The 25,053-nt window shown below is 43.7% G+C and overlaps 1 long non-coding RNA gene across 4 annotated transcripts in view; it reads right to left on the bottom strand.

Annotated features, from left to right (window-relative positions):
- Positions 1-25,053, bottom strand: part of LOC307185334 — a 3,778,167-nt gene that overhangs the window by 3,746,465 nt on the left and 6,649 nt on the right. The window contains exon 1 of one of the 4 annotated variants that reach the window (XR_013827991.1): positions 17,390-17,486. The exons of the other annotated variants lie outside the window; for them this stretch is intronic. This is a non-coding gene — a long non-coding RNA (uncharacterized lncRNA). Of the gene's footprint in view, positions 1-17,389; positions 17,487-25,053 lie in introns of those variants that run through there. 4 annotated transcript variants of the gene reach the window in all.

The raw sequence follows: 25,053 nt of genomic DNA, 5'->3' as shown, positions 1-25,053 counted from the left end.
AAAGAAGTTGTGGTATTTACTTACAAAGCAATATCACTCAGCAATGAAATCTGTGTCATCAGGCCCTTAGCAGCACAAGTGGATTCAGGTATGATGATTCTAACTGAAATAAGTCACACAGAAAAAGAAACATCATAAGATATCAGTAATACACGGAATGTAAACTTGGCTACACAGGAACTGAATTACAGAACAGAACAGGGTCTCAAATTTAGAAAACCAACTTATGCTTGCTTAAGGGGAAAGGTGAGTTGGGGTGCTGCATAAAACCAGAGATTGAAATGAGCACAGATAAAGTTCCTTAAGCCAAATATGGAATAGACAAGAGGTACTCCTTGCTCAACGAAATGGACTCAACACCGCATATTAAACGCCTAAGAATGTACCTGACTAGTAAGTATCTTAAAACCTATGGATTGCTATGTCTCCGAAAGAGAATCAAGCATGTGTACAGGGGCATAAATGCAGCAGTGATAGGATTGGAGAGGTTCGTGAGCAAATGAAGACCCTTTGAAGTCATATTGCATGGTACCCATTCCACGGGTTTCAACTACCCAGGTTTAAGGTATTCTTCCTTCAGCTAAAACATGCATGTGGAACCTAGAGTATGATCAACCATGTGATTGGGAGACGTGTTCAAATATGTCTCAGTTTTCGTACCCTGGTACTCGGGTGCAACATTCCAGACGCTTTACTAACACTCTCCCCACTTGGAGAGTCAGTCCCTTTAACCTCCTGTTTGGCCCAGTTTGCAATTTCTGTGGAAGATGAACAGGAATAGCGAGAACCAATGAGAAACTAGCTGGAGGTGTCTGGATGGGCAAATTTAACTCTCATTTCCCACCAGGAAGAGGAATTAACCAAAGGCTCAGCGTGCCATGCCAGAACCAGTTTAGGGCATGAAGACATCCTGCGGTGTTGCGGCCAGCTCAAAAGAAAGCGAGTTGAAGAAAGGAGCTCAGGGGCACTGTAATTCACAAACCTGCAGAGTTATAAATGACAGCTATCGTCCAAAAATAGACTGAAGTAAGGCTGCCAAGAGGACTTGAAAGCGGGGCAGAATTGCAGGAAACCGATTTCAGGAGGTAGACTGGAATTGCATTGAAAGCATAGGAAAAGTGGCATTACATCCACAATGATGCACTTGGCCAAAAAGTGCGTATGCGTTTTTTCCTGAATACATTCAAGAAAAAACGCATACGCCCTTTTTGGCCAACCAAGCAAGCTTGCAAAGGAAATCTGCACTACAATGAAGTCTCACTTCCCCCCGGTCAAAAGGGCCATCTGAAGAAAGTGTAAAATCCAGAAAGGCAGGACAGGCCATGGAGAACTGGGAGCCTTGTTATGCTGATGGGCGGGATGTAAATTGCCAACAGACACTCGGGAGAAGTGTATGGTGTTTCCTGAAACATCTAAGAAACAAAGCAACAGAGCCTAGGGCACTTCCACTTATGGTCCTATAGCTTAGGGAAATTAAAATCAAAAAGACACAGCCACCCCAAAGTTTGGGACGCCTCTGTTTACAAGAACCTCGTTTACCGTACAAGTTCAATATCACAGAAAGTGAAAAATGGATAAAGAACTTGTGGTACTTACGTACAATGCACTATCACTCAGCAATGAAATCTATGTCATCAGGCCCATAGCAGCACAATGAGTGGATTCAGGTACGATGATTCTAACTGAAATAAGTCACACAGAAAAAGAAACATCATAAGATATCACTAATACACGGAATGTAAACTTGGCTACACAGGAACTGAATTCCAAAACAGAACAGGGTCTCAAATTTAGAAAACCAACTTCTGCTTGCTTAAGGGGAAAGGTGAGTTGGGGTGCTGCATAAAACCAGAGATTGAAATGAGCACAGATAAAGTTCCTTAAGCCAAATATGGAATAGACAAGAGCTACTCCTTGCTCAACGAAATGGACTCAACACCGCATATTAAATGCCTAAGAATGTACCTGACTAGTAAGTATCTTAAAACCTATGGATTGCTATGTCTCCAAAAGAGAATCAAGCGTGTGTACAGGGGCATAAACGCAGCAGTGATAGGATTGGAGAGGTTCGGTGAGCAAATGAAGACCCTTTGAAGTCATATTGCATGGTACCCATTCCACGGGTCTCAACTCTCCAGGTTTAAGGTATTCTTCCTTCAGCTAAAACATGCATGTGGAACCCAGAGTATGATCAACCGTGTGAATGGGAGACGTGTTCAAATATGTCTCAGTTTTCCTCCCCTGGTACTCGGGTGCAACATTCCAGACGCTTTACTAACACTCTCCCCACTTGGAGAGTCAGCGCCTTTAACCTCCTGTTTGGCCCAGTTTGCAATTTCTGCGGAAGATGAACAGGAATAGGGAGAACCAATGAGAGACTAGCTGGAGGTGTCTGGACGGCAAATTTAACTCTCATTTCCCACCAGGAAGAGGAAATAACCAAAGGCTCAGCGTGCCGTGCCGGAACCAGATTAGGGCCTGAAGCCATCCTGTGGTGTTGCGGCCAGCTCACAAGAAAGCGAGTTGAAGAAAGGAGCTCAGGGGCACTGTAATTCACAAACCTGCAGAGTTATAAATGACAGCTTCCGTCCAAAAATAGACTGAAGTAAGGCTGCCAAGAGGACTTGAAAGCAGGGCAGAATTGCAGGAAACCGATTTCAGGAGGTAGACTGGAATTGCATTGAAAGCATAGGAAAAGAGGCAGAACGTCCACAATGATGCACTTGGCCAAAAAGGGCGTATGCGTTTTTTCCTGAATATATTCAGGAAAAAACGCATACGCCCTTTTTGGCCAACCAAGCAAGCTTGCAAAGGAAATCTGCACTACAATGAAGTCTCACTTCCCCCCGGTCAAAAGGGCCATCTGGAAAAAGTGTAAAATCCAGAAAGGCAGGACAGGCCATGGAGAACTGGGAGCCTTGTTATGCTGATGGGCGGGATGTAAATTGCCAACAGACACTCCGGAGAAGTGTATGGTGTTTCCTGAAACATCTAAAAAACAAAGCAACAGAGCCTAGGGCACTTTCACTTATGGTCCTATAGCTTAGGGAAATTAAAATAAAAAAGACACAGCCACCCCAAAGTTTGCGACGCCTCTGTTTACACGAACCTCGTTTATAGTACAAGTTCAATATCACAGAAAGTGAAAAATGGATAAAGATGTTGTGGTATTTACTTACAAAGCAATATCACTCAGCAATGAAATCTATGTCATCAGGCCCTTAGCAGCACAATGAGTGGATTCAGGTATGATGATTCTAACTGAAATAAGTAACACAGAAAAAGAAACATCATAAGATATCACTAATACACGGAATGTAAACTTGGCTACACAGGAACTGAATTACAGAACAGAACAGGGTCTCAAATTTAGAAAACCAACTTATGCTTGCTTAAGGGGAAAGGTGAGTTGGGGTGCTGCATAAAACCAGAGATTGAAATGAGCACAGATAAAGTTCCTTAAGCCAAATATGGAATAGACAAGAGATACTCCTTGCTCAACGAAATGGACTCAACACCCCATATTAAACGCCTAAGAATGTACCTGACTAGTAAGTATCTTAAAACCTATGGATTGCTATGTCTCCAAAAGAGAATCAAGCGTGTGTACAGGGGCATAAACGCAGCAGTGATAGGATTGGAGAGGTTCGGTGAGCAAATGAAGACCCTTTGAAGTCATATTGCATGGTACCCATGCCACGGGTCTCAACTCTCCAGGTTTAAGGTATTCTTCCTTCAGCTAAAACATGCATGTGGAACCCAGAGTATGATCAACCATGTGATCGGGAGACGTTCAAATATGTCTCAGTTTTCCTCCCCTGGTACTCGGGTGCAACATTCCAGACGCTTTACTAACACTCTCCCCACTTGGAGAGTCAGTGCATTTAACCTCCTGTTTGGCCCAGTTTGCAATTTCTGCGGAAGATGAACAGGAATAGGGAGAACCAATGAGAGACTAGCTGGAGGTGTCTGGACGGGCAAATTTTACTCTCATTTCCCACCAGGAAGAGGATATAACCAAAGGCTCAGCGTGCCGTGCCGGAACCACATTAGGGCCTGAAGCCATCCTGCGGTGTTGCGGCCAGGTCACAAGAAAGCGAGTTGAAGAAAGGAGCTCAGGGGCACTGTAATTCACAAACCTGCAGAGTTTTAAATGACAGCTATCGTCCAAAAATATACTGAAGTAAGGCTGCCAAGAGGACTTGAAAGCGGGGCAGAATTGCAGGAAACCGATTTCAGGAGGTAGACTGGAATTGCATTGAAAGCATAGGAAAAGAGGCAGAAAGTCCACAATGATGCACTTGGCCAAAAAGGGCGTATGCGTTTTTTCCTGAATATATTCAGGAAAAACCGCATACGCACTTTTTGGCCAACCAAGGAAAGTTGAAAAGGAAATCTGCACTACAAAGAACTCTCACTTCCCCCAGGTCAAAAGGGCCATCTGAAAAAAGTGTAAAATCCAGAAAGGCAGGACAGGCCATGGAGAACTGTGAGCCTTGTTATGCTGATGGGCGGGATGTAAATTGCCAACAGACACTCAGGAGAAGTGTATGGTGTTTCCTGAAACATCTAAAAAACAAAGCAACAGAGCCTAGGGCACTTCCACTTATGGTCCTATAGTTTAGGGAAATTAAAATCAAAAAGACACAGCCACCCCAAAGTTTAGAACGGCTCTGTTTACAAGAATCTCGTTTACAGTACAAGTTCAACATCGCAGAAAGTGAAAAATGGATAAAGAAGTTGTGGTATTTACTTACAAAGCAATATCACTCAGCAATGAAATCTATGTCATCAGGCCCTTAGCAGCACAATGAGTGGATTCAGGTACAATGATTCTAACTGAAATAAGTCACACAGAAAAAGAAACATCATAAGATATCACTAATAAACGGAATGTAAACTTGGCTACACAGGAACTGAATTCCAAAACAGAACAGGGTCTCAAATTTAGGAAACCAACTTATGCTTGCTTAAGGGGAGAGGTGAGTTGGGGTGCTGCATAAAACCAGAGATTGAAATGAGCACAGATAAAGTTCCTTAAGCCAAATATGGAATAGACAAGAGCTACTCCTTGCTCAACGAAATGCACTCAACACCCCATATTAAACGCCTCAGAATGTACCTGACTAGTAAGTATCTTAAAACCTATGGATTGCTATGTCTCCAAAAGAGAATCAAGCGTGTGTACAGGGGCATAAACGCAGCAGTGATAGGATTGGAGAGGATCGGTGAGCAAATGAAGACCCTTTGAAGTCATATTGCATGGTACCCATTCCACGGGTCTCAACTCTCCAGGTTTAACGTATTCTTCCTTCAGCTAAAACATGTATGTGGAACCCAGAGTATGATCAACCATGTGATCGGGAGACGTGTTCAAATATGTCTCACTTTTGGTCCCCTGCTACTCGGGTTCAACATTCCTGACACTTTACTAACACTCTACCTACTTGGAGAGTCAGTGCCTTTAACCTCCTGTTTGGCCCAGTTTGCAATTTCTGCGGAAGATGAACAGGAATAGGGAGAACCAATGAGAGACTAGCTGGAGGTGTCTGGACGGGCAAATTTAACTCTCATTTCCCACAAGGAAGAGGAATTAACCAAAGGCTCAGCATGCCATGCCGGAACCAGATTAGGGCCTGAACCCAACCTGCGGTGTTGCGGCAAGCTCACAAGAAAGCGAGTTGAAGAAAGGAGCTCAGGGGCACTGTAATTCACAAACCTGCAGAGTTATAAAGGACAGCTATCGTCCAAAAATATACTGAAGTAATTCTGCCAAGAGGACTTGAAAGCGGGGCAGAATTGCAGGAAACCGATTTCAGGAGGTAGACTGGAATTGCATTGAAAGCATAGGAAAAGAGGCAGAACGTCCACAATGATGCACTTGGCCAAAAAGGGCGTATGCGTTTTTTCCTGAATATATTCAGGAAAAAACGTATATGCCCTTTTTGGCCAACCAAGCAAGCTTGCAAAGGAAATCTGCACTACAATGAAGTCTCACTTCCCCCTGGTCAAAAGGGCCATCTGAAAAAAGTGTAAAATCCAGAAAGGCAGGACAGGCCATGGAGAACTGGGAGCCTTGTTATGCTGATGGGCGGGATGTAAATTGCCAACAGCCACTGGGGAGAAGTGTATGGTGTTTCCTGAAACATGTAAAAAACAAAGCAACAGAGCCTAGGGCACTTCCACTTATGGTCCTATAGCTTAGGGAAATTAAAATCAAAAAGACACAGCCACCCCAAAGTTTGGGACGCCTCTGTTTACAAGAACCTCATTTACAGTACAAGTTCAACATCGCAGAAAGTGAAAAATGGATAAAGAAGTTGTGGTATTTACTTACAATGCAGTATCACTCAGCAATGAAATCTATGTCATCAGGCACTTAGCAGCACAATGAGTGGATTCAGGTATGATAATTCTAACTGAAATAAGTCACAGAGAAAAAGAAACATCATAAGATATCAGTAATACACGGAATGTAAACTTGGCTACACAGGAACTGAATTACAGAACAGAACAGGGTCTCAAATTTAGAAAACCAACTTATGCTTGCTTAAGGGGAAAGGTGAGTTGGGGTGCTGCATAAAACCAGAGATTGAAATGAGCACAGATAAAGTTCCTTAAGCCAAATATGGAATAGACAAGAGCTACTCCTTGCTCAACGAAATGGACTCAACACCCCATATTAAACGCCTAAGAATGTACCTGACTAGTAAGTATCTTAAAACCTATGGATTGCTATGTCTCCAAAAGAGAATCAAGCGTGTGTACAGGGGCATAAACGCAGCAGTGATAGGATTGGAGAGGTTCGGTGAGCAAATGAAGACCCTTTGAAGTCATATTGCATGGTACCCATTCCACGGGTTTCAACTACCCAGGTTTAAGGTATTCTTCCTTCAGCTAAAACATGCATGTGGAACCCAGAGTATGATCAACCATGTGAACGGGAGACGTGTTCAAATATGTCTCAGTTTTCCTCCCCTGGTACTCGGGTGCAACATTCCAGACGCTTTACTAACACTCTCCCGACTTGGAGAGTCAGTCCCTTTAACCTCCTGTTTGGCCCAGTTTGCAATTTCTGTGGAAGATGAACAGGAATAGCGAGAACCAATGAGAGACTAGCTGGAGGTGTCTGGACGGGCAAATTTAACTCTCATTTCCCACAAGGAAGAGGAATTAACCAAAGGCTCAGCGTGCCGTGCCGGAACCAGCTTAGGGCCTGAAGCCATACTGCAGTGTTGCGGCCAGGTCACAAGAAATAGAGTTGAAGAAAGGAGCTCAGGGGCAGTGTAATTCACAAACCTGCAGACTTATAAATGACAGCTATCGTCCAAAAATATACTGAAGGAAGGCTGCCAAGAGGACTTGAAAGCGGGGCAGAATTGCAGGAAACCGATTTCAGGAGGTAGACTGGAATTGCATTGAAAGCATAGGAAAAGAGGCAGAACGTCCACAATGATGCACTTGGCCAAAAAGGGCGTATGCGTTTTTTCCTGAATATATTCAGGAAAAAACCCATACGCCCTTTTTGGCCAACCAAGCAAACTTGGAAAGGAAATCTGCACCACAATAAAGTCTCACTTCCCCCCGGTCAAATGGGCCATCTAAAAAAAGTGTAAAATCCAGAAAGGCAGGACAGGCCATGGAGAACTGGGAGCCTTGTTATGCTGATGGGCGGGATGTAAATTGCCAACAGACACTCGGGAGAGGTGTATGCTGTTTCCTGAAACATCTAAAAAACAAAGCAACAGAGCCTAGGGCACTTCCACTTATGGTCCTATAGCTTAGGGAAATTAAAATCAAAAAGACACAGCCACCCCAAAGTTTGGGACGCCTCTGTTTACAAGAACCTCGTTTACCGTACAAGTTCAATATCACAGAAAGTAAAAAATGGATAAAGAACTTGTAGTACTTACGTACAATGCAGTATCACTCAGCAATGAAATCTATGTCATCAGGCCCGTAGCAGCATAATGAGTGGATTCAGGTACGATGATTCTAACTGAAATAAGTCACACAGAAAAAGAAACATCATAAGATACCAGTAATACACGGAATGTAAACTTGGCTACACAGGAACTGAATTCCAAAACAGAACAGGGTCTCAAATTTAGAAAACCAACTTATGCTTGCTTAAGGGGAAAGGTGAGTTGGGGTGCTGCATAAAACCAGAGATTGAAATGAGCACAGATAAAGTTCCTTAAGCCAAATATGGAATAGACAAGAGCTACTCCTTGCTCAACGAAATGCACTCAACACCCCATATTAAACGCCTAAGAATGTACCTGACTAGTAAGTATCTTAAAACCTATTTATTGCTATGTCTCCAAAGAGAATCAAGCATGTGTACAGGGGCATAAACGCAGCAGTGATAGGATTGGAGAGGTTCGGTGAGCAAATGAAGACCCTTTGAAGTCATATTGCATGGTACCCATTACACGGGTCTCAACTCTCCAGGTTTAAGGTATTCTTCCTTCAGCTAAAACATGCATGTGGAACCCAGAGTATGATCAACCGTGTGAACAGGAGACGTGTTCAAATATGTCTCTGTTTTCGTCCCCTGGTACTCGGGTGCAACAATCCAGACGCTTTACTAACACTCTCCCCACTTGGAGAGTCAGCGCCTTTAACCTCCTGTTTGGCCCAGTTTGCAATTTCTGTGGAAGATGAACAGGAATAGGGAGAACAAATGAGAGACTAGTTGGAGGTGTCTGGACGGGCAAATTTAACTCTCATTTCCCACCAGGAAGAGGAAATAACCAAAGGCTTAGCGGGCCGTGCCGGAACCAGATTAGGGCCTGAAGGCATCCTGCGGTGTTGCGCCAGGTCACAAGAAAGCGAGTTGGAGAAAGGAGCTCAGGGGCACTGTAATTCACAAACCTGCAGAGTTATAAATGACAGCTATCGTCCAAAAATATACTGAAGTAAGGCTGCCAAGAGGACTTGAAAGCGGGGCAGAATTGCAGGAAACCGATATCAGGAGGTAGACTGGAATTGCATTGAAAGCATAGGAAAAGAGGCAGAACGTCCACAATGATGCACTTGGCCAAAAAGGGCGTATGCGTTTATTCCTGAATATATTCAGGAAAAAACGCATACGCCCTTTTTGGCCAACCAAGCAAGCTTGCAAAGGAAATCTACACTACAATGAAGTCTCACTTCCCCCCGGTCAAAAGGGCCATCTAAAAAAAGTGTAAAATCCAGAAAGGCAGGACAGGCCATGGAGAACTGGGAGCCTTGTTATGCTGATGGGCGGGATGTAAATTGCCAACAGACACTCGGGAGAAGTGTATGGTGTTTCCTGAAACATCTAAAAAACAAAGCAACAAGCCTAGGGCACTTCCGCTTATGGTCCTATAGCTTAGGGAAATTAAAATCAAAAAGACACAGCCACCCCAAAATTTGGGACGGCTCTGTTTACAAGAACCTCGTTTACAGTACAAGTTCAACATCGCAGAAAGTGAAAAATGGATAAAGAGGTTTTGGTATTTACTTACAAAGCAATATCACTCAGCAATGAAATCTATGTCATCAGGCCCTTAGCAGCACAATGAGTGGATTCAGGTATGATGATTCTAACTGAAATAAGTCACACAGAAAAAGAAACATCATAAGATATCACTAATACACGGAATGTAAACTTGGCTACACAGGAACTGAATTACAGAACAGAACAGGGTCTAAAATTTAGAAAACCAACTTATACTTGCTTAAGGGGAAAGGTGAGTTGGGGTGCTGCATAAAACCAGAGATTGAAATGAGCACAGATAAAGTTCCTTAAGCCAAATATGGAATCGACAAGAGCTACTCCTTGCTCAACGAAATGGACTCAACACCGCATATTAAACGCCTAAGAATGTACCTGACTAGTAAGTATCTTAAAACCTATGGATTGCTATGTCTCCGAAAGAGAATCAAGCATGTGTACAGGGGCATAAACTCAGCAGTGATAGGATTGGAGAGGTTCGGTGAGCACATGAAGACCCTTTGAAGTCATATTGCATGGTACCCATTACACGGGTTTCAACTACCCAGGTTTAAGGTATTCTTCCTTCAGCTAAAACATGCATGTGGAACCTAGAGTATGATCAACCATGTGATCGGGAGACATGTTCAAATATATCTCAGTTTTCGTACCCTGGTACTCGGGTGCAACATTCCAGACGCTTTACTAACACTCTCCCCACTTGGAGAGTCAGTCCCTTTAACCTCTTGTTTGGCCCAGTTTGCAATTTCTGCGGAAGATGAACAGGAATAGCGAGAACCAATGAGAGACTAGCTGGAGGTGTCTGGACGGGCAAATTTAACTCTCATTTTCCACCAGGAAGAGGAAATAACCAAAGGCTCAGCGGGCCATGCCAGAACCAGATTAGGGCCTGAAGCCATCCTGCGGTGTTGCGGCCAGGTCACAAGAAATCGAGTTGAAGAAAGGAGCTCAGGGGCACTGTAATTCACAAACCTGCAGAGCTATAAATGACAGCTATCGTCCAAAAATATACTGAAGTAAGGCTGCCAAGAGGACTTGAAAGCGGGGCAGAATTGCAGGAAACCAATTTCAGGAGGAATCGGAATTGGATTGCATTTAAAACACAGGAAAAGAGGCAGAACGTCCACAATGATGCACTTGGCCAAAAAGGGCGTATGCGTTTTTTCCTGAATATATTCAGGAAAAAACGCATACACCCTTTTTGTCCAACCAAGCAAACTTGCAAAGGAAATCTGCACTACAATGAAGTCTCGCTTCCCCCCAGTCAAAAGGGCCATCTTGAAAAAGTGTAAAATCCAGAAAGCCAGGACAGGCCATGGAGAACTGGGAGCCTTGTTATGCTGATGGACGGGATGTAAATTGCCAACAGACACTCGGAAGAAGTGTATGGTGTTTCCTGAAACATCTAAGAAACAATGCAACAGAGCCTAGGGCACTTCCACTTACGGTCCTATAGCTTACGGAAATTAAAATCAAAAAGACACAGCCACCCCAAAGTTTGGGACGCCTCTGTTTACAAGAATCTCGTTTACCATACAAGTTCAATATCACAGAAAGTGAAAAATGGATAAAGATCTTTTGGTAATTACGTACAATGCAGTATCACTCAGCAATGAAATCTATGTCATCAGGCCCGTAGCAGCATAATGAGTGGATTCAGGTACGATGATTCTAACTGAAATAAGTCACACAGAAAAAGAAACATCATAAGATATCACTAATACACGGAATGTAAACTTGGCTACACAGGAACTGAATTCCAAAACAGAACAGGGTCTCAAATTTAGAAAACCAACTTATGCTTGCTTAAGGGGAAAGGTGAGTTGGGGTGCTGCATAAAACCAGAGATTGAAATGAGCACAGATAAAGTTCCTTAAGCCAAATATGGAATAGACATGAGCTACTCCTTGCTCAATGAAAAGGACTCAACACCCCATATTAAACGCCTAAGAATGTACCTGACTAGTAAGTATCTTAAAACCTATGGATTGCTATGTCTCCAAAAGAGAATCAAGCGTGTGTACAGGGGCATAAACGCAGCAGTGATAGGATTGGAGAGGTTTGGTAAGCAAATGAAGACCCTTTGAAGTCATATTGCATGGTACCCATTACACGGGTCTCAACTCTCCAGGTTTAAGGTATTCTTCCTTCAGCTAAAACATGCATGTGGAACCCAGAGTATGATCAACCGTGTGAACGGGAGACCTGTTCAAATATGTCTCAGTTTTCCTCCCCTGGAACTCGGGTGCAACATTCCAGACGCTTTACTAACACTCTCCCGACTTGGAGAGTCAGTCCCTTTAACCTCCTGTTTGGCCCAGTTTGAAATTTCTGCGGAAGATGAACAGGAATAGCGAGAACCAATGAGAGACTAGCTGGAGGTGTCTGGACGGGCAAATTTAACTCTCATTTCCCACCAGGAAGAGGAAATAACCAAAGATTCAGCGTGCCGTGTCGGAACAAGATTAGAGCCTGAAGCCATCCTGCGGTGTTGCGGCCAGGTCACAAGAAAGCGAGTTGAAGAAAGGAGCTCAGGGGCACTGTAATTCACAAACCTGCAGAGTTATAAATGGCAGCTATCGTCCAAAAATATACTGAAGTAAGGCTGCCAAGAGGACTTGAAAGCGGGGCAGAATTGCAGGAAACCGATTTCAGGAGGTAGACTGGAATTGCATTGAAAGCATAGGAAAAGAGGCAGAACGTCCACAATGATGCACTTGGCCAAAAAGGGCGTATGCGTTTTTTCCTGAATATATTCAGGAAAAAACGCATACGCCCTTTTTGGCCAACCAAGCAAGCTTGCAAAGGAAATCTGCACTACAACGAAGTCTCACTTCCCCCCGGTCAAAAGGGCCATCTGAAAAAAGTGTAAAATCCAGAAAGGCAGAACAGGCCATGGAGAACTGGGAGCCTTGTTATGCTGATGGGTGGGATGTAAATTGCCAACAGACACTCGGGAGAAGTGTATGGTGTTTCCTGAAACATCTAAGAAACAAAGCAACAGAGCCTAGGGCACTTCCACTTATGGTCCTATAGCTTAGGGAAATTAAAATCAAAAAGACACAGCCACCCCAAAGTTTGGGACGCCTCTGTTTACAAGAACCTCGTTTACCGTACAAGTTCAATATCACAGAAAGTGAAAAATGGATAAAGAACTTGTGGTACTTACGTACAATGCAGTATCACTCAGCAATGAAATCTATGTCATCAGGCCCGTAGCAGCATAATGAGTGGATTCAGGTACGATGATTCTAACTGAAATAAGTCACACAGAAAAAGAAACATCATAAGATATCACTAATACACGGAATGTAAACTTGGCTACACAGGAACTGAATTCCAAAACAGAACAGGGTCTCAAATTTTGAAAAGCAACTTATGCTTGCTTAAGGGGAAAGGTGAGTTGGGGTGCTGCATAAAACCAGAGATTGAAATGAGCACAGATAAAGTTCCTTAAGCCAAATATGGAATAGACAAGAGCTACTCCTTGCTCAACGAAATGGACTCAACACCCCATATTAAACGCCTAAGAATGTACCTGACTAGTAAGTATCTTAAAACCTATGGATTGCTATGTCTCCAAAAGAGAATCAAGCGTGTGTACAGGGGCATAAACGCAGCAGTGATAGGATTGGAGAGGTTCGGTGAGCAAATGAAGACCCTTTGAAGTCATATTGCGTGGTACCCATTCCACGGGTCTCAACTCTCCAGGTTTAAGGTATTCTTCCTTCAGCTAAAACATGCATGTGGAACCCAGAGTATGATCAACCGTGTGAACGGGAGACGTGTTCAAATATGTCTCAGTTTTCGTCCCCTGGTACTCGGGTGCAACATTCCAGACGCTTTACTAACACTCTCCCCACTTGGAGAGTCAGCGCCTTTAACCTCCTGTTTGGCCCAGTTTGCAATTTCTGCGGAAGATGAACAGGAATAGGGAGAACCAATGAGAGACTAGCTGGAGGTGTCTGGACGGGCAAATTTAACTCTCATTTCCCACCAGGAAGAGGAAATAACCAAAGGCTCAGCGTGCCGTGCCGGAACCCGATTAGGGCCTGAAGCCATCCTGCGGTGTTGCGGCCAGCTCAAAAGAAAGCGAGTTGAAGAAAGGAGCTCAGGGGCACTGTAATTCACAAACCTGCAGAGTTATAAATGACAGCTATCGTCCAAAAATAGACTGAAGTAAGGCTGCCAAGAGGACTTGAAAGCGGGGCAGAATTGCAAGAAACCCATTTCAGGAGGTAGACTGGAATTGCATTGAAAGCATAGGAAAAGAGGCAGAACGTCCACAATGATGCACTTGGCCAAAAAGGGCGTATGCATTTTTTCCTGAATATATTCAGGAAAAAACGCATACGCCCTTTTCGGCCAACCAAGCAAGCTTGCAAAGGAAATCTGCACTACAATGAAGTCTCACTTCCCCCCGGTCAAAAGGGCCATCTGAAAAAAGTGTAAAATCCAGAAAGGCAGGACAGGCCATGGAGAACTGGGAGCCTTGTTATGCTTATGGGCAGGATGTAAATTGCCAACAGACACTCGGGAGAAGTGTATGGTGTTTCCTGAAACATCTAAAAAACAAAGCAACAGAGCCTAGGGCACTTCCACTTATGGTCCTATAGATTAGGGAAATTAAAATCAAAAAGACACAGCCACCCCAATGTTTGGGACGCCTCTGTTTACAAGAACCTCGTTTACCGTACAAGGTCAATAAAACAGAGAGTGAAAAATGGATAAAGAACATGTGGTACTTACGGAAAATGCAGTATCACTCAGCAATAAAATCTATGTCATCAGGCCCTTAGCAGCACAATGAGTGGATTCAGATATGGTGATTCTAACAGAAATAAGTCACACAGAAAAAGAAACATCATAAGATATCAGTAATACACGGAATGTAAACTTGGCTATACAGGAACTGAATTACAGAACAGAACAGGGTCTCAAATTTAGAAAACCAACTTATGCTTGCTTAAGGGGAAAGGTGAGTTGGGGTGCTGCATAAAACCAGAGATTGAAATGAGCACAGATAAAGTTCCTTAAGCCAAATATGGAATACACAAGAGCTACTCCTTGCTCAACGAAATGGACTCAACACCGCATATTAAACGCCTAAGAATGTACCTGACTAGTAAGTATCTTAAAACCTATGGATTGCTATGTCTCCGAAAGAGAATCAAGCATGTGTATAGGGGCATAAACGCAGCAGTGATAGGATTGGAGAGGTTCGGTGAGCAAATGAAGACCCTTTGAAGTCATATTGCATGGTTCCCATTGCACGGGTTTCAACTCTCCAGGTTTAAGGTATTCTTCCTTCAGCTAAAACATGCATGTGGAACCTAGAGTATGAACAACCATGTGATCGGGAGACGTGTTCAAATATTTCTCAGTTTCCCTCCCCTGGTACTCGGGTGCAACATTCCAGACGCTTTACTAACACTCTCCCCACTTGGAGAGTCAGCGCCTTTAACCTCCTGTTCGGCCCAGTTTGCAATTTCTGCGGAAGATGAACAGGAATAGCGAGAACCAATGAGAGACTAGCTGGAGGTGTCTGGACGGGCAAATTTAACTCTCATTTCCCACCAGGAAGAGGAATTAACCAAAGGCTCAGCGTGCCGTGCTGGAACCACATTAGGGCCTGAAGCCATCCTGCGGTGTTGCGGCCAGGTCACATGAAAACGAGTTGAAGAAAGGAGCTCAGGGGCACTGTAATTCACAAACCTGCAGAGTTATAAATGACAGCTATCGTCCAAAAATATACTGAAGTAAGGCTGCCAAGAGGACTTGAAGGCGGGGCAGAATTGCAGGAAACCGATTTCAGGAGGTAGACTGGAATTGCATTGAAAGCATAGGAAAAGAGGCAGAACGTCCACAATGATGCACTTGGCCAAAAAGGGCGTATGCGTTTTTTCCTGAATATATTCAGGAAAAAACGCATACGCCCTTTTTGGCCAACCAAGCAAGCTTGCAAAGGAAATCTGCACTACAATGAAGTCTCACTTCCCCCCGGTCAAAAGGGCCATCTGGAAAAAGTGTAAAATCCAGAAAGGCAGGACAGGCCATGGAGAACTGGGAGCCTTGTTATGCTGATGGGCGGGATGTAAATTGCCAACAGACACTCCGGAGAATTGTATGGTGTTTCCTGAAACATCTAAAAAACAAAGCAACAGAGCCTAGGGCACTTCCACTTATGGTCCTATAGCTTAGGGAAATTAAAATCAAACAGACACAGCCACCCGAATGTTTGGAACGGCTCTGTTTACAAGAACCTCGTTTACAGTACAATTTCAACATCGCAGAAAGTGAAAAATGGATAAAGAAGTTCTGGTATTTACTTACAAAGCAATATCACTCAGCAATGAAATCTATGTCATCAGGCCCTTAGCAGCACAATGAGTGGATTCAGGTATGATGATTCTAACAGAAATAAGTCACACAGAAAAAGAAACATCATAAGATATCAGTAATACACGGAATGTAAACTTGGCTATACAGGAACTGAATTACAGAACAGAACAGGGTCTCAAATTTAGAAAACCAACTTATGCTTGCTTAAGGGGAAAGGTGAGTTGGGGTGCTGCATAAAACCAGAGATTGAAATGAGCACAGATAAAGTTCCTTAAGCCAAATATGGAATAGACAAGAGCTACTCCTTGCTCCACGAAATGGACTCAACACCCCATATTAAACGCCTAAGAATGAACCTGACTAGTAAGTATCTTAAAACCTATGGATTGCTATGTCTCCAAAAGAGAATCAAGCATGTGTACAGGGGCATAAACGCAGCAGTGATAGGACTGGAGAGGTTCGGTGAGCAAATGAAGACCCTTTGAAGTCATATTGCATGGTACCCATTACACGGGTTTCAACTACCCAAGTTTAAGGTATTCTTCCTTCAGCTAAAACATGCATGTGGAACCCAGAGTATGATCAACCATGTGATCGGGAGACGTGTTCAAATATGTTTCAGTTTTCGTATCCTGGTACTCGGGTGCAACATTCCAGACGCTTTACTAACACTCTCCCCACTTGGAGAGTCAGCGCCTTTAACCTCCTGTTTGGCCCAGTTTGCAATTTCTGCGGAAGATGAACAGGAATAGGGAGAACCAATGAGAGACTAGCTGGAGGTGTCTGGACGGGCAAATTTAACTCTCATTTCCCACCAGGAAGAGGAAATAACCAAAGACTCAGCGTGCCGTGCCGGAACAAGATTAAAGCCTGAAGCCATCCTGCGGTGTTGCGGCCAGGTCACAAGAAAGCGAGTTGAAGAAAGGAGCTCAGGGGCACTGTAATTCACAAACCTGCAGAGTTATAAATGACAGCTATCGTCCAAAAATATACTGAAGTAAGGCTGCCAAGAGGACTTGAAGGCGGGGCAGAAATGCAGGAAACCGATTTCAGGAGGTAGACTGGAATTGCATTGAAAGCATAGGAAAAGAGGCAGAACGTCCACAATGACGCACTTGGCCAAAAAGGGCGTATGCGTTTTTTCCTGAATATATTCAGGAAAAAACGCATACGCCCTTTTTGGCCAACCAAGCAAGCTTGCAAAGGAAATCTGCACCACAATGAAGTCTCACTTCCCCCGGGTCAAATGGGCCATCTGAAAAAAGTGTAAAATCCAGAAAGGCAGGACAGGCCAAGGAGAACTTGGAGCCTTGTTATGCTGATGGGCGGGATGAAAATTGCCAACAGACACTCGGGAGAAGTGTATGGTGTTTCCTGAAACATCTAAAAAACAAAGCATCAGAGCCTAGGGCACTTCCACTTATGGTCCTATAGCTTAGGGAAATTAAAATCAAAAAGACACAGCCACCCCAAAGTTTGGGACGCCTCTCTTTACAAGAACCTCGTTTACCGTACAAGTTCAATATCGTAGAAATTGAAAAATGGATAAAGAACTTGTGGTACTTACGTACAATTCAGTATCACTCAGCAATGATATCTATGTCATCAGGCCCATAGCAGCATAATGAGTGGTTTCAGGTACGATGATTCTAACTGAAATAAGTCACACAGAAAAAGAAACATCATAAGATATCACTAATACACGGAATGTAAACTTGGCTACACAGGAACTGAATTCCAAAACAGAACAGGGTCTCAAATTTAGAAAACCAACTTATGCTTGCTTAAGTGGAAGGGTGAGTTGGGGTGCTGCATAAAACCAGAGATTGAAATGAGCACAGATAAAGTTCCTTAAGCCAAATATGGAATAGACAAGAGCTACTCCTTGCTCAACGAAATGGACTCAACACCCCGTATTAAACGCCTAAGAATGTACCTGACTAGTAAGTATCTTAAAACCTATGGATTGCTATGTCTCCAAAAGAGAATCAAGCGTGTGTTCAGGAGCATAAATGCAGCAGTGATAGGATTGGAGAGGTTCGGTGAGCAAATGAAGACCCTTTGAAGTCATATTGCATGGTACCCATTACACAGGTCTCAACTCTCCAGGTTTAAGGTATTCTTCCTTCAGCTAAAACATGCATGTGGAACCTAGAGCATGATCAACCGTGTGAACGGGAGACGTGTTTAAATATGTCTCAGTTTTCCTCCCCTGGTACTCGGGTGCAACATTCCAGACGCTTTACTAACACTCTCCCCACTTGGAGAGTCAGCGCCTTTAACCTCCTGTTTGGCCCAGTTTGCAATTTCTGCGGAAGATGAACAGGAATAGGGAGAACCAATGAGAGACTAGCTGGAGGTGTCTGGACGGGCAAATTTAACTCTCATTTCCCACCAGGAAGAGGAAATAACCAAAGGCTCAGCATGCCGTACCGGAACCAGATTAGGGCCTGAAGCCATCCTGCGGTGTTGCGGCCAGCTCAAAAGAAAGCGAGTTGAAGAAAGGAGCTCAGGGGCACTGTAATTCACAAACCTGCAGAGTTATAAATGACAGCTATCATCCAAAAATATACTGAAGTAAGGCTGCCAAGAGGACTTGAAAGCGGGGCAGAATTGCAGGAAACCGATTTCAGGAGGTAGACTGTAATTGCATTTCAAGCATAGGAAGAGAGGCAGAACGTCCACAATGATGCACTTGGCCAAAAAGGGCGTATGCGTTTTTTCCTGAATATATTCAGGAAAAAACGCATACGGCCTTTTTGGCCAACCAAGCAAGCTTCCAAAGGAAATCTGCACTACAATGAAGTCTCACTTCCCCCTGGTCAAAAGGGCCATCTGAAAAAAGTGTAAAATCCAGAAAGGCAGGACAGGCCATGGAGAACTGGGAGTCTTGTTATGCTGATGGGCGGGATGTAAATTGCCAACAGACACTCGGGAGAAGTGTATGGTGTTTCCTGAAACATCTAAAAAACAAAGCAACAGAGCCTAGGGCACTTCCACTTATGGTCCTATAGCTTAGGGAAATTAAAATCAAAAAGACACAGCCACCCCAAAGTCTGCGACGCCTCTGTTTACAAGAACCTCGTTTACAGTACAAGTTCAACATCGCAGAAAGTGAAAAATGGATAAAGAAGTTGTGGTATTTACTTACAAAGCAATATCACTCAGCAGTGAAATCTATGTCATCAGGCCCTTAGCAGCACAATGAGTGGATTCAGGTATGGTGATTCTAACAGAAATAAGTCACACAGAAAAAGAAACATCATAAGATATCAGTAATACACGGAATGGAAACTTGGCTATACAGGAACTGAATTACAGAACAGAACAGGGTCTCAAATTTAGAAAACCAACTTATGCTTGCTTAAGGGGAAAGGTGAGTTGGGGTGCTGCATAAAACCAGAGATTGAAATGAGCACAGATAAAGTTCCTTAAGCCAAATATGGAATAGACAAGAGCTACTCCTTGCTCCACGAAATGGACTCAACACCCCATATTAAACGCCTAAGAATGAACCTGACTAGTAAGTATCTTAAAACCTATGGATTGCTATGTCTCCAAAAGAGAATCAAGCATGTGTACAGGGGCATAAACGCAGCAGTGATAGGATTGGAGAGGTTCGGTGAGCAAATGAAGACCCTTTGAAGTCATATTGCATGGTACCCATTACACGGGTTTCAACTACCCAAGTTTAAGGTATTCTTCCTTCAGCTAAAACATGCATGTGGAACCCAGAGTATGATCCACCGTGTGATCGGGAAACGTGTTCAAATGTGCCTCAGTTTTTGTCCCCTGGTACTCAGGTGCAACATTCCAGACGCTTTACTAACACTCTACCCACTTGGAGAGTCAGTGCCTTTAACCTCCTGTTTGGCCCAGTTTGCAATTTCTGCGTAAGATGAACAGGAATAAGGAGAACCAATGAGAGACTAGCTGGAGGTGTCTGGACGGGCAAATTTAACTCTCATTTCCCAACAGGAAGAGGAATTAACCAAAGGCTCAGTGTGCCGTGCTGGAACCACACTAGGGCCTGAAGCAATCCTGCGGTTTTGCGGCCATCTCACAAGAAAGCGAGTTGAAGAAAGGAGCTCAGGGGCACTGTTATTCACAAACCTGCAGAGTTATAAATGAAAGGTATCGTCCAAAAATATGTTGAAGTAAGCATCCCAAGAGGACTTGAAAGCGGGGCAGAATTGCAGGAAACTGATTTCAGGAGGTAGACTGGAATTGCATTTAAAGCATAGGAAAAGAGGCAGAACGTCCACAAGGAGGCACTTGGCCAAAAAGGACGTATGCGTTTTTTCTAAATTTATTCAGGAAAAAGCGCATATGCCCTATTTGGACAACCAAGCAAGCTTGCAAAGGAAATCTGCACTACAATGAAGTCTCACTGCCCCCCGGTCAAAAGGGCCATCTGAAAAAAGTGTAAAATCCAGAAAGGCAGGACAGGCCATGGAGAACTGGGAGCCTTGTTATGCTGATGGGCGGCATGTAAATTGCCAACAGCCACTCTGGAGAAGAGTATGGTGTTTCCTGAAACATCTAAAAAACAAAGCAACAGAGCCTAGGGCACTTCCACTTATGGTCCTATAGCTTAAGGAAATTAAAATCAAAAAGACACAGCCACCCCAATGTTTGGGACGGCTCTGTTTACAAGAACCTCGTTTACGGTACAAGTTCAATATCACAGAAAGCGAAAAATGGATAAAGAAGTTGTGCTACTTACGTACAATGCAATATCACTCAGCAATGAAATCTATGTCATCAGGCCCGTAGCAGCATAATGAGAGGATTCAGGTACGATGATTCTAAGTGAAATAAGTCACACAGAAAAAGAAACATCATAAGATATCACTTCTACACGGTATGTAAACTTGGCTACAGAGGAACTGAATTACAAAACAGAACAGGGTCTCAAATGTAGAAAACCAACTTATGCTTGCTTAAGGGGAAAGGTGAGTTGGGGTGCTGCATAAAACCAGAGATTGAAATTAGCACAGATACCGTTCCATAAGCCAAATATGTAATAGACAAGAGCTACTCCTTGTTCAACGAAGTGGACTCAACACCCCATATTAAACGCCTAATTATATTCATGACTAGTAAGAATCTTAAAACCTATGGATTTATATGTCTCTGAAAGAGAATCAAGCGTGTGTACAGTGGCATAAGTGCAGCAGTCATAGGATTGGTGAGGTAAGGTGAGCAATTGCAGACCCTTTGAAGTCATATTGCATGGTACCCATTCCATGGGTCTCAACTCTCCAGGTTTAAGGGATTCTTCCTTCAGCTAAAACATGCATGTGGAACCCAGAGTATGATCCACCGTGTGATCGGGAAACGTGTTCAAATGTGTCTCAGTTTTTGTCCCCTGGTTCTCGGGTGCAACATTCCAGACGCTTTACTAACACTCTCCCCACTTGGAGAGTCAGTGCCTTTAACCTCCTGTTTGGCCCAGTTTGCAATTTCTGCGGAAAATGAACAGGAATAGGGAGAACCAATGAGAGACTAGCTGGAGGTGTCTGGACGGGCAAATTTAACCCTCATTTCCCACCAGGAAGAGGAAATAACCAAAGGCTCAGCGGGCCGTGCCGGAACCAGATTAGGGCCTGAAGCCATCCTGCGGTGTTGCGGCCAGCTCAAAAGAAAGCGAGTTGAAGAAAGGAGCTCAGGGGCACTGTAATTCACAAACCTGCAGAGTTATAAATGACAGCTATCATCCAAAAATATACTGAAGTAAGGCTGCCAAGAGGACTTGAAAGCGGGGCAGAATTGCAGGAAACCGATTTCAGGAGGTAGACTGTAATTGCATTTCAAGCATAGGAAGAGAGGCAGAACGTCCACAATGATGCACTTGGCCAAAAAGTGCGTATGCGTTTTTTCCTGAATATATTCAGGAAAAAACGCATACGGCCTTTTTGGCCAACCAAGCAAGCTTCCAAAGGAAATCTGCACTACAATGAAGTCTCACTTCCCCCTGGTCAAAAGGGCCATCTGAAAAAAGTGTAAAATCCAGAAAGGCAGGACAGGCCATGGAGAACTGGGAGTCTTGTTATGCTGATGGGCGGGATGTAAATTGCCAACAGACACTCGGGAGAAGTGTATGGTGTTTCCTGAAACATCTAAAAAACAAAGCAACAGAGCCTAGGGCACTTCCACTTATGGTCCTATAGCTTAGGGAAATTAAAATCAAAAAGACACAGCCACCCCAAAGTCTGCGACACCTCTGTTTACAAGAACCTCGTTTACAGTACAAGTTCAACATCGCAGAAAGTGAAAAATGGATAAAGAAGTTGTGGTATTTACTTACAAAGCAATATCACTCAGCAGTGAAATCTATGTCATCAGGCCCTTAGCAGCACAATGAGTGGATTCAGGTATGGTGATTCTAACAGAAATAAGTCACACAGAAAAAGAAACATCATAAGATATCAGTAATACACGGAATGGAAACTTGGCTATACAGGAACTGAATTACAGAACAGAACAGGGTCTCAAATTTAGAAAACCAACTTATGCTTGCTTAAGGGGAAAGGTGAGTTGGGGTGCTGCATAAAACCAGAGATTGAAATGAGCACAGATAAAGTTCCTTAAGCCAAATATGGAATAGACAAGAGCTACTCCTTGCTCCACGAAATGGACTCAACACCCCATATTAAACGCCTAAGAATGAACCTGACTAGTAAGTATCTTAAAACCTATGGATTGCTATGTCTCCAAAAGAGAATCAAGCATGTGTACAGGGGCATAAACGCAGCAGTGATAGGATTGGAGAGGTTCGGTGAGCAAATGAAGACCCTTTGAAGTCATATTGCATGGTACCCATTACACGGGTTTCAACTACCCAAGTTTAAGGTATTCTTCCTTCAGCTAAAACATGCATGTGGAACCCAGAGTATGATCCACCGTGTGATCGGGAAACGTGTTCAAATGTGCCTCAGTTTTTGTCCCCTGGTACTCAGGTGCAACATTCCAGACGCTTTACTAACACTCTACCCACTTGGAGAGTCAGTGCCTTTAACCTCCTGTTTGGCCCAGTTTGCAATTTCTGCGTAAGATGAACAGGAATAAGGAGAACCAATGAGAGACTAGCTGGAGGTGTCTGGACGGGCAAATTTAACTCTCATTTCCCAACAGGAAGAGGAATTAACCAAAGGCTCAGTGTGCCGTGCTGGAACCACACTAGGGCCTGAAGCAATCCTGCGGTTTTGCGGCCATCTCACAAGAAAGCGAGTTGAAGAAAGGAGCTCAGGGGCACTGTTATTCACAAACCTGCAGAGTTATAAATGAAAGGTATCGTCCAAAAATATGTTGAAGTAAGCATCCCAAGAGGACTTGAAAGCGGGGCAGAATTGCAGGAAACTGATTTCAGGAGGTAGACTGGAATTGCATTTAAAGCATAGGAAAAGAGGCAGAACGTCCACAAGGAGGCACTTGGCCAAAAAGGACGTATGCGTTTTTTCTAAATTTATTCAGGAAAAAGCGCATATGCCCTATTTGGCCAACCAAGCAAGCTTGCAAAGGAAATCTGCACTACAATGAAGTCTCACTGCCCCCCGGTCAAAAGGGCCATCTGAAAAAAGTGTAAAATCCAGAAAGGCAGGACAGGCCATGGAGAACTGGGAGCCTTGTTATGCTGATGGGCGGCATGTAAATTGCCAACAGCCACTCTGGAGAAGAGTATGGTGTTTCCTGAAACATCTAAAAAACAAAGCAACAGAGCCTAGGGCACTTCCACTTATGGTCCTATAGCTTAAGGAAATTAAAATCAAAAAGACACAGCCACCCCAAAGTTTGGGACGGCTCTGTTTACAAGAACCTCGTTTACAGTACAAGTTCAACATCGCAGAAAGTGAAAAATGGATAAAGAAGTTGTGGTATTTACTTACAAAGCAATATCACTCAGCAATGAAATCTATGTCATCAGGCCCTTAGCAGCACAATGAGTGGATTCAGGTATGGTGATTCTAACAGAAATAAGTCACACAGAAAAAGAAACATCATAAGATATCAGTAATACACGGAATGGAAACTTGGCTATACAGGAACTGAATTACAGAACAGAACAGGGTCTCAAATTTAGAAAACCAACTTATGCTTGCTTAAGGGGAAAGGTGAGTTGGGGTGCTGCATAAAACCAGAGATTGAAATGAGCACAGATAAAGTTCCTTAAGCCAAATATGGAATAGACAAGAGCTACTCCTTGCTCCACGAAATGGACTCAACACCCCATATTAAACGCCTAAGAATGAACCTGACTAGTAAGTATCTTAAAACCTATGGATTGCTATGTCTCCAAAAGAGAATCAAGCATGTGTACAGGGGCATAAACGCAGCAGTGATAGGATTGGAGAGGTTCGGTGAGCAAATGAAGACCCTTTGAAGTCATATTGCATGGTACCCATTACACGGGTTTCAACTACCCAAGTTTAAGGTATTCTTCCTTCAGCTAAAACATGCATGTGGAACCCAGAGTATGATCCACCGTGTGATCGGGAAACGTGTTCAAATGTGCCTCAGTTTTTGTCCCCTGGTACTCAGGTGCAACATTCCAGACGCTTTACTAACACTCTACCCACTTGGAGAGTCAGTGCCTTTAACCTCCTGTTTGGCCCAGTTTGCAATTTCTGCGTAAGATGAACAGGAATAAGGAGAACCAATGAGAGACTAGCTGGAGGTGTCTGGACGGGCAAATTTAACTCTCATTTCCCAACAGGAAGAGGAATTAACCAAAGGCTCAGTGTGCCGTGCTGGAACCACACTAGGGCCTGAAGCAATCCTGCGGTTTTGCGGCCATCTCACAAGAAAGCGAGTTGAAGAAAGGAGCTCAGGGGCACTGTTATTCACAAACCTGCAGAGTTATAAATGAAAGGTATCGTCCAAAAATATGTTGAAGTAAGCATCCCAAGAGGACTTGAAAGCGGGGCAGAATTGCAGGAAACTGATTTCAGGAGGTAGACTGGAATTGCATTTAAAGCATAGGAAAAGAGGCAGAACGTCCACAAGGAGGCACTTGGCCAAAAAGGACGTATGCGTTTTTTCTAAATTTATTCAGGAAAAAGCGCATATGCCCTATTTGGCCAACCAAGCAAGCTTGCAAAGGAAATCTGCACTACAATGAAGTCTCACTGCCCCCCGGTCAAAAGGGCCATCTGAAAAAAGTGTAAAATCCAGAAAGGCAGGACAGGCCATGGAGAACTGGGAGCCTTGTTATGCTGATGGGCGGC

This window comes from Stenella coeruleoalba (genome assembly GCF_951394435.1).
Source record: "Stenella coeruleoalba genome assembly, chromosome: 4".
NCBI classification, from domain to species: domain Eukaryota; kingdom Metazoa; phylum Chordata; class Mammalia; order Artiodactyla; family Delphinidae; genus Stenella; species Stenella coeruleoalba.
This window is presented reverse-complemented; position numbering and strand designations above follow the sequence as displayed.